Below are 16,456 nucleotides of genomic sequence, written 5' to 3'. Positions count from 1 at the left end.
TGTGAACACCAAGTTCACATGTTCTAGACCGTTTAAACATGAACTTGGCCACCTCCTCCTTGGGATCCCTCTTTTTCTGCCTCCTCACCCTCCCATCTTCCTTCCCTTCCCCTCCCCCTTTCTTCTGTTCTTGTGTTTCTTTCCTTCTTTCTTTTTCTTCATTATCAACAACAATGGGACATACCGTTGTTTCACTTACGGGGAAACTTCCTGATTTTTTACTTAAAAATGGAATAGACATCTGTTTCAGTCAATACAGTCCTTTCAAACAGGTACATTGTATCCTAAAGTATAAACCCACTGTCATTTGCTCATCCTGTCATCTATTAACAAGCATGTGTGTTCGCTTTTTTCTCCCTTTTGTTTCTTTTTTAATCTTTCTTCTTTTTTTCTTCTTTTTTTGAGCAGGGAGGGCTGTCACACCAATTTTGTTGCAGTAAATTCCTTTGTGTATATATAGCTATATGAGCTAGGTCTCCAAAGTGAGATTTTAATTATTATTTTGAAAACAGAATGCCTTTAGAATTTTGGTAGGAGGGGACAGAGCCAGCACCTTCCTAATAGACTATCTCTCAATTGGAGAAAAATGGTGCACTCTGTGTTAATGTGCATATGGTGGCTATTATTTGAGCAGCAGAATATCTACCCTACGACATAATGAGATCCTTCAAGGCTTTTACTATGTTATTACCATTATTACTTGCCTCTTGAAACCTAACCTTATCATATTTTTATATTCGGTGTAAATGTGAGGTGGGCAGCGATAAAATCAATTTAGTAATAACTGTAATTATTAATGGTAACTATTATTCATTGTTCATTATAATCACTCATGATTTTATTATTCAGATAAATCTAATATCATGCAGATTTTAGTGCTGTGCATGTTATGTGGAGATTAAATATGGGTCTCTTAAATTCCAGGTGGCTAGGTGCCCTGCATTCTGAATTATCACTGAACTCTGAGAGGCAGTCTGGTCTATTCCATTATGGGGACTTGTCCCATGTATGCCTAGAAATGGACTTTGCATTCTGAGGAAGGTCTAGAAAATTGAGTCTTACTTACAAAATTGTTTAAAGTTTTTACTCATTTCCCTTCTACTGTATAACAATCTGTGAACTTGGAAATTTGGAATTGGGGCTTGTAAATCAAATGCTATACTGAAAGCACTAGTTATGGGACCATAAACCCTGAGTATTTTTGTAAAGGAAACTTTGACCCATGGACACTCGTTTATTTATTTTTTTTAATGTTTTATTTATTTCTAGGAGAGAGAGAGGGAGACACAGACTCTGAAACAGGCTCCAGGCTCTGAGCTGGCAGTCCGCACAGAGCCCAACACGGGGCCCGAACCCACGAACCGCGAGATCATGACCTAAGCGAAAGTCAGATGCTTAACTGACTAAGCCACCCAGGCGCCCCATGGACACTCGTTTATAAAATGATATGTTTTAAGAATCTGGAGCATGTTTAAAATCACATCCCTTAGATGTTTACAAACACAGTTGGAAATGTTAAATCTCTGTAAGCTAGAAGCCACGTCCCTGGTAAGAAGAGAGCATGCACCTGCAGACAGACTCTTATCTCTCCCTATTTGCCAGGTAAGTAGAAGCATAACCTCACCATTGGCTTTCCCCGTGGCCCCTGAACCAGAGCTTTCTGGTCTACCGATTTCCTTTCGATGTGTGCTCAGGTCAGATGAACTGTGAAGTGGGCTGTCCTAACTGAGTTCCCTGCAAGATGAAAGGGCAGAGGTCTCACACACACCAACGTGCTCTACGGAAATGGAGGTGGGCCCCCCCTCGCTTTGGTCCAGACAACCTTCCGCTCTGATTCCTATCAGAATTGCAAATGGTTCAGTTGGCACAGTTGAGTGTGTTTAATGATGGGGTGAAATCCTGCAGTTCAAACAGTGCACAGATAAAATTTGTGTTTTCATGGGATTGTATTACTTGTGACAGGCCCCACGTGATGGGATTTGGTCATTTTCAGTACCGTCAAAATGGCGTTTCCTTCCGCTCTCACCATTACTAGTGCGTCTGCGTACTTTGTCATACCAGCTATCAAAGAGGCGTCAGAGAAAGTAGAAAGACTAACAAAAGCATATTTACCCTGGGTAGCCACATCTCCATCACCCGTTATTAAATTAATTATTAAAGCTCAGTTTAGAGTAGGCTTCTCTGGGTGGATTCACTCTTTTATCATCCGGGAACTGTCATCTGGGCCTTCTTTAACTCTTTCCTAGTTAAACCATTTCAGCCTCCTTAAGAAAGAATATATACACCGATGAGATAAAATAAAGTAAAATAGAATAACATAGGCAAAAATAAAATCAGAGTGAAGTCTGATACCTGACACAGAGGAAATGTTTGATGGTCTACCCTCAAATAAATGGCATAAATATGCAATACCCATTGATTTAACCAGCACAAATAAAGTATGAAGGCCATGTTAAAAATAGTGCTGATTTATTCTCTTTATATACCAGGCAACATTCCTCCACAGGTAAATTATTGGTACCTATTGAAAAAGCTCTCCTCTCTTAATGTAATTTAGTCCATTCAATAAAACTTATCCAACAAAAATTTCTTTAAAGGAGAACCTACCACAGAGGCAATATTTCACACTATCTTAGAAAATGGGTTATGAGGGGCGCCTGGGTGGCTTAGTCGGTTAAGCGTCCGACTTTCGCTTAGGTCATGATCTCGTGGTTCGTGGGTTTGGGCCCTGCGTCGGGCTCTGTGCTGACTGCCAGCTCAGAGCCTGGAGCCTGTTTCAGTCTGTGACTCCCTCTCTCTCTGACCCTCCCCTGCTCACGCTGTCTCTCTCTCTCTCTCCTAGAAATAAATAAAGCATTAAAAAAAAAAAAAAGAAAAGAAAATGGGTTGTGAAATCAAATTGTTTGAGTCAAAACTACTTTCTTTTTTTTCCACCTGGGTAGACAAGGTACATAAACCCCTCTGCCCATCAGTTTTCTCCTCTGAGACCTGGGGATAGTAACTGCACCTCTCTTTAGGGTCAAGGTAAAGATTAAATACGTTAATACAGGTAGAGTGCCCAGAACAGTGCCTTGCACAGGAAGGAAGTTCAATGTATGTTAGCCAAAATTATTACAGGTCAGAAACAGGGCAAGGTGCTGACAGGGATCAAGACAGGTTAGACTGTAAGTTCTCAATGGTTAAGAAAGCCTGAATTAGGGACGCCTGGGTGGTTCAGTTGGTTAAGTGTCCAACTCTTGGTTTCGGCTCAGGTCATGATCTCATGGTTCATGAGTTTGAGCCTCAAGTTGAGCTTTGCACTGACAGTGTGGAGCCTGCTTGTGATTCTCTCTTTCTCTCCCTCTCTCTGTGGCTTCCCCGCTTGCGCATATACACACACTCTCTCTCCCTCAAAATAAATAAATAAACTTAAAAAAGAGCCTGAACTAGTAGTAAAAATATGATCCACACATAAATAATGAGGCAGAATGTGCTTGTCAGAAAAGAGGAAGAAAATTCTGTGCCGGGGTATTTTCTGAAGGATGCTGCCATGACTGTCTTCCCTCAACACAATGGGAGTTAACGGTTAAAACGTTTATCAGGTGCGGTTTTGAGTAAGTGCATGGGGGATACGTGTGTCTCTCAGCATGTTGGCTGGAAGACGATTTCAGATTTGTGCTTCTTGAGCTGAAGGACTTGAGGTAATTGGGAATTGAGCATTATGAGTACATTAAACACAATCATCGCACATTTCTAGTGACATAAACTTGTCACGAGACAAGATAGATTTGTGAGCAATGGACCCCTTGCTTTTGATAACAGAGAAAGGGTGAAAGACAAGAAAATGGCTGAGCCATTGGTCTTTCTCCATCCTTCTGCCTGAGACCCACTGTGCGTGCCCCACTCAGCAGGACACTTGGCTGAGACAGCCTGGTGCTGGGTAAGCCATCACCCATCAGCTGTCGGCACTCATATCCATTTTGGAAATCGTATCCACTGAAAGAATATGGCACCAAGGGACGCAAGTTGGAGAAAAGGCGATGAAGTTTTCTGTTTCCTTCCCTGGCCATGGCTCCGAGTTAATGGGCTTCTGCGCTGCCTGCTTGCTCTATTTGTTTTATTCTTCAAATTCTGAAATTAGGAAAGAGGAGCAAAATGCATAGTTCCAAGAGGACTTTGAGATGCCAAGGCCACACTGATGTACTGTTCCTAGGAATCCAGGAATCACTATGACCCTGGTTGGCAGGTAAAATCCACTGGGTATGAAATGGGTGTAGGAAAGGATGGCACGTTGCCCGATGTACTGATTGCCTCTTTTTTTAGACTACTTTTTAAGTAAGGGGTTTGGACTCACGACCCCAAGGTCAAGAGTCACATGCTCCACCGACAGTCTGCCAGGTGCCCTTGGATTGCGTCTTCTGAGTTATAGACCACTTGTCAAGAATTAGCCTGTACCTCTTCCGATGTTGATATAATTGTACATCCTTTGATCAAAGGACTTGTTTTCTGATTTCTCTTGCTTTCTCACTGAGGTAGCTTCCAATATGCCAAAGGCCAACCTCAGTTATGGTAGACTACATTTAGTTGGGGAAAATCAGGAATGGCTTTATAAGGAGGTACACTTGGTCCAGTTCTTGAAAATAAAAGCAGGATTTCCCCCAAGAAGATATGGGAGATATGCCCATGATAAGTGGACAGAAGAGTATGAGAAAGCCCAGAAGCAGAGAGCAAGTCTCTGCGACCAGGACAATGGTCGGGGTGTCACAGCGGCCAAAGGTCACCAGGTGGGAAGAGGTAGTTACTGACTGAGAAAGGTTCTACTCAAAAAGGAAAAGTCCTCTACAATCCATGTGTTCACGTGTGTGCGTGTGTATGCGTGCACACGCACACACATACAGACACAGCCTAATAACATGTTAATTTCTCCATTGGTAATCAGCAACACCTTCCATCAGGAGTGACTGACAGAACACCCCTGGCCTCTTTCATTCCTCAGGCTGATCCCCGCCCCCCTCTCCCATCTTCATCTCACGTGACGCACATGCTCGGGGCTCATGCAAATTTAAATGGTCATTTCCTGCATCTGGGCTCATAACGGCCATAGATACTTTTCAGTTTCTCTGATAACTGTCATTCAGTTGTTTTAAGCACAGAGTATTATTTAACTGTGATTTCATCACAAAAACAAATTTGCCAACACAATTACATCCCCACTCCTTTCTCCAGATCTTCCCATGAGTTCCCATCTCATTCAGCTTGCAGATGACAGACTGTGGCACTACTTGGCCTCCATACCCTCATAAGCATATTCGATAATCTCTCTCTCTTTCTCTCTCTCTTTCTCTCTGTATATATATTGGCCATATTTCTCTGGAGAACCCTAATTAACACACAACTCAAATGTCCCTTCCTTTACAAAAAGAAAATTACTCTCATCATCTCACTGAGCTCCAATGGTGTGTCTGCAGTGCTTATCATGACCTGACCTTTTGTGATTGTGGATTCTTTCTCTCTCTCTCTGTATCTCTCTCTCTCCCTCCCACCCTCCCGCCCTCTCTCTCTCAGAGAATATATCCTAAAACAAAGAATTGCAGATTGGTGTCATATTTTCTAATCTGAGTATATGCTCACAGGCCTTCAGGTCAGCTGGACTTACATGTTTTTAATGTTTACTTATTTTTGAAACAGAGAGAGAAAGTGAGTGGCAGAGAGAGAGGGAGACAAAGGATCCAAAGCAGGCTCCACGAGGAAAGCTTGGAGCCTGAGTCGGGGCTCAAACTCATGAACTGCAAGATCATGACCTGATCACAGCTCTACCAACTGAGCCACCCAGGCACCTTGGGCTTACATTTTGTACCCGCTATGAACTAGTATTTCCTTGAGATTGATTTTCCGAGTACTGATTTCCATGACCTAAATATGTTTGGGAAACTCCCCTATAGAATAACCATAGAATAACCACTGTCTGAGGACAGATGACCTTTCCATGGCAATATGCCTGGCATCAAAAATCATGTCTTGGTACCTAGTAGGTGCTCACTATACATATGTTGAATGAGTAAATCTATGAAGACTTTTCACCTTTGAAAGTTTCCCATTAACGGGCTTGAAAAATCAACAAAAGAAACTCGCTTCACTTTGTTTAATTCAGTCTCCACCCTAGTGGAGGCTTCATTGGGAAGCCCTTCTACAAGATATCTTCTTTGATCATCCAAAGGCTCTGGGAGAGGAGGAGGGGATCGTAGCACTATTGATAGTGGGCTTTGCTTCCTGGTTTCAAGATGTTGAAAAGCACAGAACGATGTGTGAGGAGGCACTTGGGGAGTGTTCCTGGACAGCAAGCGGCTCTTACCAAACAACAATTTGATGAGCTCAGTGCAAATGAATCGGAAACATATGGATTCCATTTCCCTCGAAACACACATGGCTTTAACAATTAAACACCACAGCGATTAGTAGGGGAAAGAATACACAACAGGGATTTAATGGAGTCCAAACATTTGAAAACACGTCTGAGGTCCTCCCTGAGCCCCAGATGGGGTTGTTCCCACAGAACACATGGGGTCCTAGCTGCACTGGCTTCAGCACACGGCGTCCTTTCCCAACTGCAACCTGCCAAGGACATTCGTAGTGACTCTCCCTGCGCTCTGTCAGGGACAGATGGCCTTTTTTTTTTTTTCCTTAAAGATAATGGTTGGGGTAGAGTTATGATTTTTTTTTTGGTTATACTTTCCTGTTTGTTAGACTGATAAGATACATGTAAAGACAACGTGTATGAGAGAGAGAGAGAGAGAGTGTGTGTGTGTGTGTGTGTGTGTATTCTGTGGTAATGCTCTCCAAGGAATCCAGATCTCTCCAAAGACATTACCTCATTCATTTTTATTGCTTGTGCCCAAGAGGCCGATGTGATTATTTCAGTTTCACATACAGAGAAGGAACCTGAAGAAGGGAGTGGCCAAGCTCACCCCTTTGGCCGAGGACAGGCCAGGAAAGAGCAAACCTCTCAGCCTGTAGCCCACTGCTTTCTCTCCCCAGATCCACGTGCCACCAGATTAATAAGGCCATGGACAGCATATAACTTAACTGAAAATTGGCATTCCTAAGGGGAATTCTGGCTTCTTCCAATGAAGCTCTAGCACTGGTGAGGAGGACGCAATTAATTTTTCCCCCACGAGTAAAATCATTATATAAACTATCTCAGCGCCCCCGGGGCCAGATACAAGACACTGACTTCTATGTCCCTGATGCTGAGCCCTCCGTCAGATGGCTCAGAGCCGAAATGAAAACCCAAAACGCCATATTATTGTGAGCCACTGTCTTACTTGAATGAGGGTGGCAATTTCCTAATCGGCTCAGACCCTGGTTGAGGGGGAGTGAGGGAGGCTTGCCCCCTTCCCACCTCATTTCAAAGGTCTGGCAAATGTGTTCTTTTCATCTATAGGATCTAATATTTTGAGGTTTTCCTGTATCGAATTCATCTTTCTCAAATATTTTTTTTTCCTGAATGGACCTTCAGGAAAATATTTTAGAGCTTGAGAAAAATTCACAGGGGATCCACACCTGGGGCTTTCAGTCCTGGTTGAGCATCTCATGGGACAGGCTTTAATGAAAACACACACGCGCGTGCACACGGTGCTGAGATGCCTGCTTTGACAAGGCTCCCGGACCCGTGCAGTTTCTCAAAAGTCCCCGGTGATTCTGACGGGCAGCAGAGAGCAAGCACTGACCTACAGCGGCCCCGACCCTGTCGCCCAGGGGTGACACACTCACAGCCATTGCCTTTTTGGCTCTGCGGATTCCTTCACTCCAAACACGCCTGTGTTGGGGCACCTGCTTTAGAATGTATCTAGGATTTGTTTCAGTCAGGTATGTTAGGACGTACAGCTATGGCAATGCGGCCCAGAAAGGAAGAAGTGTATAGTCACAGATTCCTAAGCCAAGAGAAGGTGCAGCACACGGCACGGGGTCACCGGGGAAGCACCCGGGCCAGCCTGGGGGAGGTGTCCGGAGTGGGGGTTGGTGGCGTGGGCAAAAGTCTTTATTCCACTGGAAGGGATGGACGAGGCTAAATAAGCAAAAGCTGAGCATGTTTAGGGGTGGCTCATTTAAATAATTTCAACAGAATCTGGGATGTGCATGGGGGGTGCCCTATGGCAGAGGAAGAGGGTCCCCAGCTATAGCAGCCAGAGGAAGGGAATTTGGGCTTGCATTTGATTGCTTTTCAGATCAAAGCCACTCACCTCCAGGAGCTAGCTAGGTGAGGGAGCCCCTCCCCAAGTCCACTGAGCCCCAGAATGGCAGAGCAATCACAAAATACAGAACAAGTCTAACCCGTGATGAATACACTATCACCTTAGCCATCTGAACACGAAATGTGAATCACGAGGATAAAATAGTGATAAAAAGCTTTTGACTATATGTCTCCATTTTATACACAGTGTTCAGGTTGTCATTTCTCTTTTTATCTCCCTGGGAAGTCTGGTAGGTCCGTGATAATCCCGTCATTCCTGAGAGGCGACACTGTTTCTTCACAGCAGAGACAGGATTGGACACTGTATCTTGGGGCCCCTGGCCCCCAGCTCCACGGAGCCATCCCGAACGAGAGCCTGGGTTCTTTGGAGAAGAGCTGCTGTGCATAGAGGTACGTTGGCAGGTAAAGAAGCCTGGGCTCACATAGCAGCAAGCATTTGCTTCTTGGAGCAGGAGAACATTCTCCCAGTGTTACGAGTCGGATGTGTGTTTTCTTGAAGAACATAATTAGAAAGGGGGTGTATCTGTCACATCTAAAATACCGTGGGGCCAGCCACAGAGAAGGCTGTAGCTTTCCGCAGACAAGACAGGGTGCCTGGGCCAGCAAACGGACATGGTGTCCTGTCTTTTCAATGACGTATGTGCACGTCGGTGGGGAGACATGAATCTGCAGCTGCAGATCCTTCCTTACAGTCCGCCTGGGCTGGAAGGGCATCAAACAAACATTTAGACAGAGGGCCCTTTAACCAGCTTCTCAGAGGCTGTGAATCAAGTCAGAAAGTAATTCAACCCTCGCTCTCAAGGTGCAAGGGAAGGGAAGAAAAACGGTTTCTTTAGATTCGATCCTCCCCGCGGAATCATTTGTCAGTCTCCGCAGCGAGGCTGCATCAATCCCGTCCGGACCACTTGTTCTCTGTGCAACGTCCGTCCTCAGGGCAGCGCGCCGGTGGCTGCTGGGACGTGAAGGGTGGTGGGCATCGCGTTCCTACAGCATCCTGCACCTCCGAGGGCCCTGAGCCTTCCCCTGATACTTTCCCACGGGTTGTTAGTACCATTTAAATAACTGCTTTACAGAAGCCGGATTCCGTGAAAGGCATTTGGGGTCCTTACTGAGCGAGTAACAAATTCATGTGACAACTTTGCTCAGGACATCAGTGCAGGTAATCTGGAATGAGCAGATTACCAGAGTACGCGTGTGCACAGAGCTTCAGTGGTTTGGACTGGCCGCGGGCTTGATTCCGCAGGTGGGGGGACCTCAGGTGCGGGACAGGAACTATGAATACAGCCACTCAAATACTTCCACTTCCATTTATTTTTTTAAAGCTTTAATTATGATTATTTATTTTGAGAGGGAGAGAGAGAACGAGAGTGGCGGAGGGGCAGAGAGAGAGGGAGAGAGAATCCCAAGCAGCCTCCACAATCTCAGTACAGAGCCCCACGGGGCTCAAACTCACCAACCACGAGATCATGACCTGAGCCGAAGTCCCATGCTCAACCCAGGGAGCCACCCAGGCGCCCTTGCTTGATATTTAAAGCAATGAGGTGGGGGGGCGCATGGGTGTCTCGGTTGGTTAAGCGTCTGACTTTGGCTCAGGTCATGATCTCACAGCTTGTGAGTTTGAGCCCCACGTCAGCCTGGAGTCTGCTTGGGATTCTGTGTCACCCTCTCTCTCTGCCCTCCCCCCCCCCACACTCTCTCTCTTTCTTTCTCAAAAATAAATCAACCTTAAAAATTTAGAATAACGAGGTGGAGAAATGAGGTCGCTCACGCATGTCATAGTGCTGGGGTGATGTCAGGGCTCCTCAAGGACCAGGACTTGGGGTTCCCGTCTCTACACCAGCGTTCCTTCTTCCCCGGACAGGGTGCACGTGGCTCGTGTACGTGTTTCACCAACCAGAGATTTTTAGATGTTGTGTGTTTTGTGGGTTTACTAATTTTTTTCTAAAATTTTTTAATGTTTATTTATTTTTGAGACAGAGAGAGACAGAGAATGAGCAGGGGAGGGGCAGAGAGAGAGGAAGACACAGAATCAGAAGCAGGCTCCAGGCTCTGAGCTGTCAGCACAGAGCCCAATTCGGGGCTCAAACTCACGGACCGTGAGACCATGACCTGAGCCGAAGTTGGACGCTTAACCAACTGAGCCACCCAGGCGCCACAGTGGGTTTACTAATTTTACTCCACAAACAAATACATGTGGTAAAGTGCTAAGTGACACCAGATACTTTATTACAAAGCAGTATTACCGCAGAAGAGACTTCTTGTGATAAACTTATAGCTGCCTTCCAATCAGTACAAGTCTTAACTTATGCAGTGTCCTTCTCCAGAGACCAGAGCCGCATGAACAAGCACAGAACAGTTTCAGGGATGAGCATGAGGACGCTGCTATTTCTGTTCACAGTCACTGATAAGGGGGACAGGGGCAGCCACCTCCAGCAATTCCACATCCTTTACAGCACAATGGCTCTTCCTTCACAAGAGCCACAATGGAGGAAAAGAAAATGCTGAATGCTCTTCCTGGTGAATAAATTTCTAATCAGAGGGGTGCCCAGGGGGCTCAGTTGGTTAAGTCTCCAATTCTTGGTTTCATCCCAGGTCACGATCTCACGGTCCGTGAGATCGAGCCTCACATCAGGCTCTGCACTGATGGTGCAGAACCTGCTTGAGATTCTCTCCCTCTCTTGCCCCTCCCCTGCTCATACTCTCTCTCTCTCTCTCTCTCTCTCTCTCTCTCATTCTCTCACTCTCTCTGTCACTCAAAATAAATAAATAAGTAAACTTTTAAAAGAAAAATTCAAAAACAAAAGAACAAGATGTTGACACACTCCACCCAGATAGGTCCATAAAGCTTGACGGAATTTGCTGAATTGCAGCTGCTAAGGAGTTCTGCCCGTCTTTCCCCGTGGAGACGGAGTAGTGTTTTGTCTATCCCACCTTTCAACTTCCCAGGCTTCCCATGGTGTACCCGCTCTGCCCCGGGACTCCACTCCACCTCTCTGTCCACAATGATTCCAGATTGTGTATTTCTTCCAACATATCTCAACTCCCTTTTTCCTTTCTGCTCATTGCTCTCTCCTCACACACACATCACAGAACACAAATGGCTCGTTATTAATGGAGGGAGCCATCTTGGATTCCCAACTGTAGCTTTTCATATAAGAATGGAAAAGAGCATCTATTACTTCCTCTACCACTGGTGCCTTTCAGTCCACTTGGGGGAAAAATTGTTCCTGTCCATCATTGAATGGGATTCCAAGGTTGTGCTTTCTGGAAAACATTCACAAGTTATAGTACAGGGGAGACCATCTTTGTTGGATTTTCCTAGAACCATCATAGCTAAGTAAGAAGAAAAACACTGGGCACCTGGGTAGCTCAGTTGGTTAAGTGTCTGACTTTGGCTCAGGTCATTACCTCAGGGTTCATGAGGTCAAGCCCTGCGTTGGGCTCTGTGCTGACAGCTCAGAGCCTAGAGCCTGCTTCTGATTCTGTGTCTCCCTCTCTCTACCCCTCCCCTGCTCATGATCTGTCTCTCTCTCTCTCTCTCAAAAATAAATAAACATTAAAAAAATTTAAAAACAGAAGAAAAACACACAGAACCCTTGCATATCATGGGTGGGAATGCAAAATGGTGCAGCCACTATGGAGAACAGTATGTAGTTTTCTCAAAAACTGTAAAATAGTGCACCCTGGGATCCAGCAGCCCCACTTCTAGGTATTCATCTAAGAGACCTGAATCGAGATCTCAAAGAGGTATTAACAGTCCTGTGCTCGTTGCAGCGCTGACCACCAGCCGAGAGGGGGAAGGAACCTGAATGTCCACTGATCAATAAATGGATAAAGAAAACGTGTTCTAGAACACAGTCGACCTTCAAAAGGAAGGAAAGTCTGTCATATTCAACCACATGGATCTTGAGGACATTATGCCACGTGAAATAAGCCAGTCACAGAAAGACATATCTTGGACTCCACTTATATGAAGTGTCTAAAATAGACGAACTCACAGAATTAAGGAATGAAATGGTCATTGCAAGGGACTGGAGGAGGGAGGCAGAGGGAGATACCATCAAGCAGAATGAAGTCAAACAAGATAAACAGGCTCTAGAGTTCAGCGGTACAACCATGTGCCTGTGAGCAACAATAGTGTGCTTCCATTAAATGTACACTTTAATATGTGTTAAAGGGGTAAATACCATATTAAGTGGTCTTTCCACAATAAAATAAAATGAATGGACTCTAAATTGACCCCCATTGGCCCCTATTCTTTTTTTTTCTTTTTTAAAAAAAATATTTATTTATTAGTGTGCGAGAGAGAGAGTGCGTGCACGAGCAGGGGAGGGGCAGAGAGAGGGAGAGAGAGAGAGAATCCCAATCAGGATCAACACCATCAGTGCAAAGCCTGACATGGGGCTCAAACTCACAAACCATTGGATCATGACCTGAGCTGAAATCAAGAGTCAGATGCTTAACCAACTGAGTCACTTAGGCGCCCTACCTCTCTTTTTTGCTTTTGTCCACATTTTTATTTAAATTCCAGTTAGTTAACAACATACAGTGTAATATTAATTTCAGGTGTAGAATTTAGTGCTTTAACATTTCCAATCAACACGCTGGGCTCATCACAAGAGCATCCTTAATCCCTATCAGCCATTTCCCCCAACCCCTCAAGCCAACAGTTTTTCTCTTTAGTTGAGTCTGTTTCCTGGTTTGTTTTTTCCTCCCCGTGTTCACCTGTTTTGTTATTTAAATTCTTTTATCAACTCACTTCTGCTGACTCCAGACCATCACCCTTCTACTGAATTCTCACAAAGCCCCATTTCCCCTTCTCTTATTAAATACCGACACGCGTGATGGTTCTCGGATGGGCACAAAGGCTTGGAAGTCAAGGTACACAACATTCTCCTCCAACTTTTGTCAACCAAAATTAAACACTTGCCTTTTACTTGCCTCAGATTCTCTCCATAGAAAGCGTCTGCCCCAAGGTGGCCCTGCTGACCCAGCCAAGAAATTCAAAGTCCCCATGAGGAGACAGCAAAGAGCCAAAAGGAGATCTTCCACTCCTGTGGCTGCACGGTCATTACCAAATAATCAGGCACACATTTCCTATTTCGTGAAGCACCTTGAGCTGCATGTGCCCTTGTGCTTTAACATCATGTTTATAGAAAGCAATATTTATCCACTAGCATTTGTCTATCAGTGTTTTGTAAAATAACAGGCTCAAGGTAATTTCATATCAAAATTTCAGGAACCTTGGAGATTAATGTTAAGTCATTTAAAGCAGCTACTGTCTTCATAAAAGCCTTATTAAAACCATCTACTAATACATTATTGGACCTCGATTTTATTGCACATAAAAGACCTTTGATTTGGCTACATTTGGAAGGCATGCACATTACTGATTTATACTTCATAATCATTTTTCCAGTGACGTTGCCAATATACAATTTTGTCCAAAGTGATTTGCAATGTTAACAGACATGGAAGGAGTTAGAAGCAAAAAGCTGTGAGGTAACCCTCTGTGTGTAAGATAGGAATTGCAGCAGGGTCCCACAGACACCTTCTTATGCAGGAACCAATCTGCATGGCGGTCTTTCACCGCTGACCTTCCCCACTGCCTCCTCAGCACTTACCCCTTCCTTCAAGTAAGCGTGTTTCACTGTCCACAGTGACCTTGAGACTCATTTGTGAACGTCTTGCTCTTTCTTCTTTTACTATTAGAAGCTAACAATGCTAGGCTTTGACACTTCCCTTTCGGTCCTGTTCTTTCATTCATTCAACAAATAGTCATTGAGCACTTTCTCTGTGCCAGACCCTAAATCTGGCTCCAAAATACTCTATAGAACAGTCTAGAACTCACTTGTGAATTGCCTTCTGGGATGGCGGGCTTTCAACAGGAATTTGTTACAATACCAGCAGAATTCATCCTACCATACACCATTAAGGCACATTTTCATCATTATTAATGAAATATGAGCATTTCTATATGATTCATTTTATTAGTCCATTATATATACAATTAGCAATAGCACCTTTACTAGATAAAATACCTGTAAAAGTCCAGTGACTAAACTACTAAAAGGACATATAGATGTCTAGACAGTCTAGAAGTTCTGGAAGGTGCAAGAAAGTTGTGTCAAATGTCTGTCCTTGAAAACTGTTGCTAATTATCTAAAAGACTTACCTTTCTTTTCAGCAAATGGTTTTCTTTTGAACAGGAAAAAAAAGCAAACCATGTTTAGATCAGATGGAACCAGGGGTAGGTACAGTAGAAGAATTAGAGTCAACTTCAAAACAAGGCACAGTTTTGGCTTCTATTTCTTCAATGGGTTGCTGTTCCATTTTGACTGTAGCTTGCTGACTCACCATGCCTAGAACATGGTCTGTTCTCGTGCCCAATTTTCGTAGTCTTCCCTCCACAGTCTCAGTTCTTCTTCATCACCAGAGTATCTCACGCTGGTCTGGCAATCTTTGATCTTTAAAATTTTATTCGCATTTCCTCTATAATTTCTCAGGGTTCTTGAATCAGCTCTTTTTCCACACATCTGGAATCTTGGTTGAGGAAATAGATGCCCAGGGACCTCTTGGTGTCTTGTAAATGGTTACCATCAACCAGTCATCTGTTCGTATCAGCAATCTGCAAGCAACATGGTGACATTTGCATATACTCCCTGGAAGTTTCACTGGACACATGACATGATATAACCACACGACAATTATACCTAGCTCCACCTGAGGAAAATATGTATCACTGTTTCATAGCAGAAGATAGTAGTAAACCCATAATCATGTCCAAAGAAGTAACATATAGAATATTAAGCAGATAAACATTCTCTGGTAAATATGTCATTTCTGGAATTGCAGAGTAGATTAGTTGTTGTTGTTGTTGTTGTTTATTTGTTTATTTTGAGAGAGGTTGGGGAGAGAGAGAATCTCAAGCAGACTCCATGCTGTCAATGCATAGCCCAACTCAGGGCCCAATCCCATGAACTGTGAGATCATGACCTGAGCAGAATTCAAGAGTGGGATGCTTGGGGCACCTGGGTGGCTCAGTTGGTTAAGCGTCCGATTTCAGCTTAGGCCATAATCTCACAGTCCATGAGTTCGAGCCCTGTACTGGACTCTGTGCTGACAGCTCAGAGCCTGGAGCCTGCCTCAGATCTGTGTCTCCCTCTCTCTCTGCCCCTCCCCCTCCCTCCTCTTTTTCTCTCAAAAATAAACATTAAAAATTTTTTTTAAAAAGCCAGATGCTTAACTGACTAAATAAAGTATTCTTTGCTCAAGATGTAAAATGAAGAGGAGAAGGAAGCATGGTGAGGTGGAAAGGGCTGACCTTGGAGATAGATGGGTTGAGATTTAAATTTGTTTTGTTTCTTGCTCATATTAACACTTGACTCACTCAGCTTCAACTTCTTTACCTGTAAAATGAGAATAACAATAAAAAGAATATCAAAGGGCACCCCATGAGGGATTGCTTCTATTCTCTTTCTTCCTCTGGGTGGGGGGGAGGGCAAGCACCCAACATGTGTTTAAAATATGCACCACTCAACACATAAGACAGGAAAAATTTCAAGTACCAGATTTGAGATTGATGTATTGAGGGGATGGAGATTATTAAATTTTCTTGTTCAGAGGAAACGCAATTAACATGATTGGTTTGGAATTTTTTTTTTCATACCAAATTCACTTTCCAGTCCTTAAGTAATGTCGTGCCAATTATTGGCAAGTTGCTTCATGTTCATGCTTAATAAAAAGAAAAAAATCTTTTTCTTATACTTAAATGCCTATTTCGTTCCGTTTGGGCCATTTCCTTTGAACCAAATGCAAATGAATTAGGGTTGCAGCTACTTTATAATCTCCCTTTAATCAATCAAATCACTACAAAGCATCAGCCCACTGGGCGAGGGGTGACATAAATCATATTAACTCAATTCTGTGTTTCATTAAAGGATTTAGTATTTTTATGAACCAGAATATCTGGGTCAATGCCATGGAAACTTCGATCCAATTCCAAGCCTTATGGATTCAATGATCTGTAGATCACTGGATGGGATGAAGATGTAGCGCTGGCTTCCCCATCACTCTGGCCTCATTAATACGTAGTTACTTTTCAAGAGTTCAGCAGTGTGGAAGGGCCATGTGGGTCCTGGCCCCAGAATGTTAAGGACAAGTCTCAATTTCTTTTTTTATTAAAAAAAAATTTTTTTTTTAATCTTTACTGATTTTTGAGAGAGA

This window comes from Crocuta crocuta, unplaced genomic scaffold (assembly GCF_008692635.1).
Source record: "Crocuta crocuta isolate KB4526 unplaced genomic scaffold, BGI_CrCroc_1.0 scaffold32, whole genome shotgun sequence".
Classification (NCBI taxonomy): domain Eukaryota; kingdom Metazoa; phylum Chordata; class Mammalia; order Carnivora; family Hyaenidae; genus Crocuta; species Crocuta crocuta.
This window is presented reverse-complemented; position numbering follows the sequence as displayed.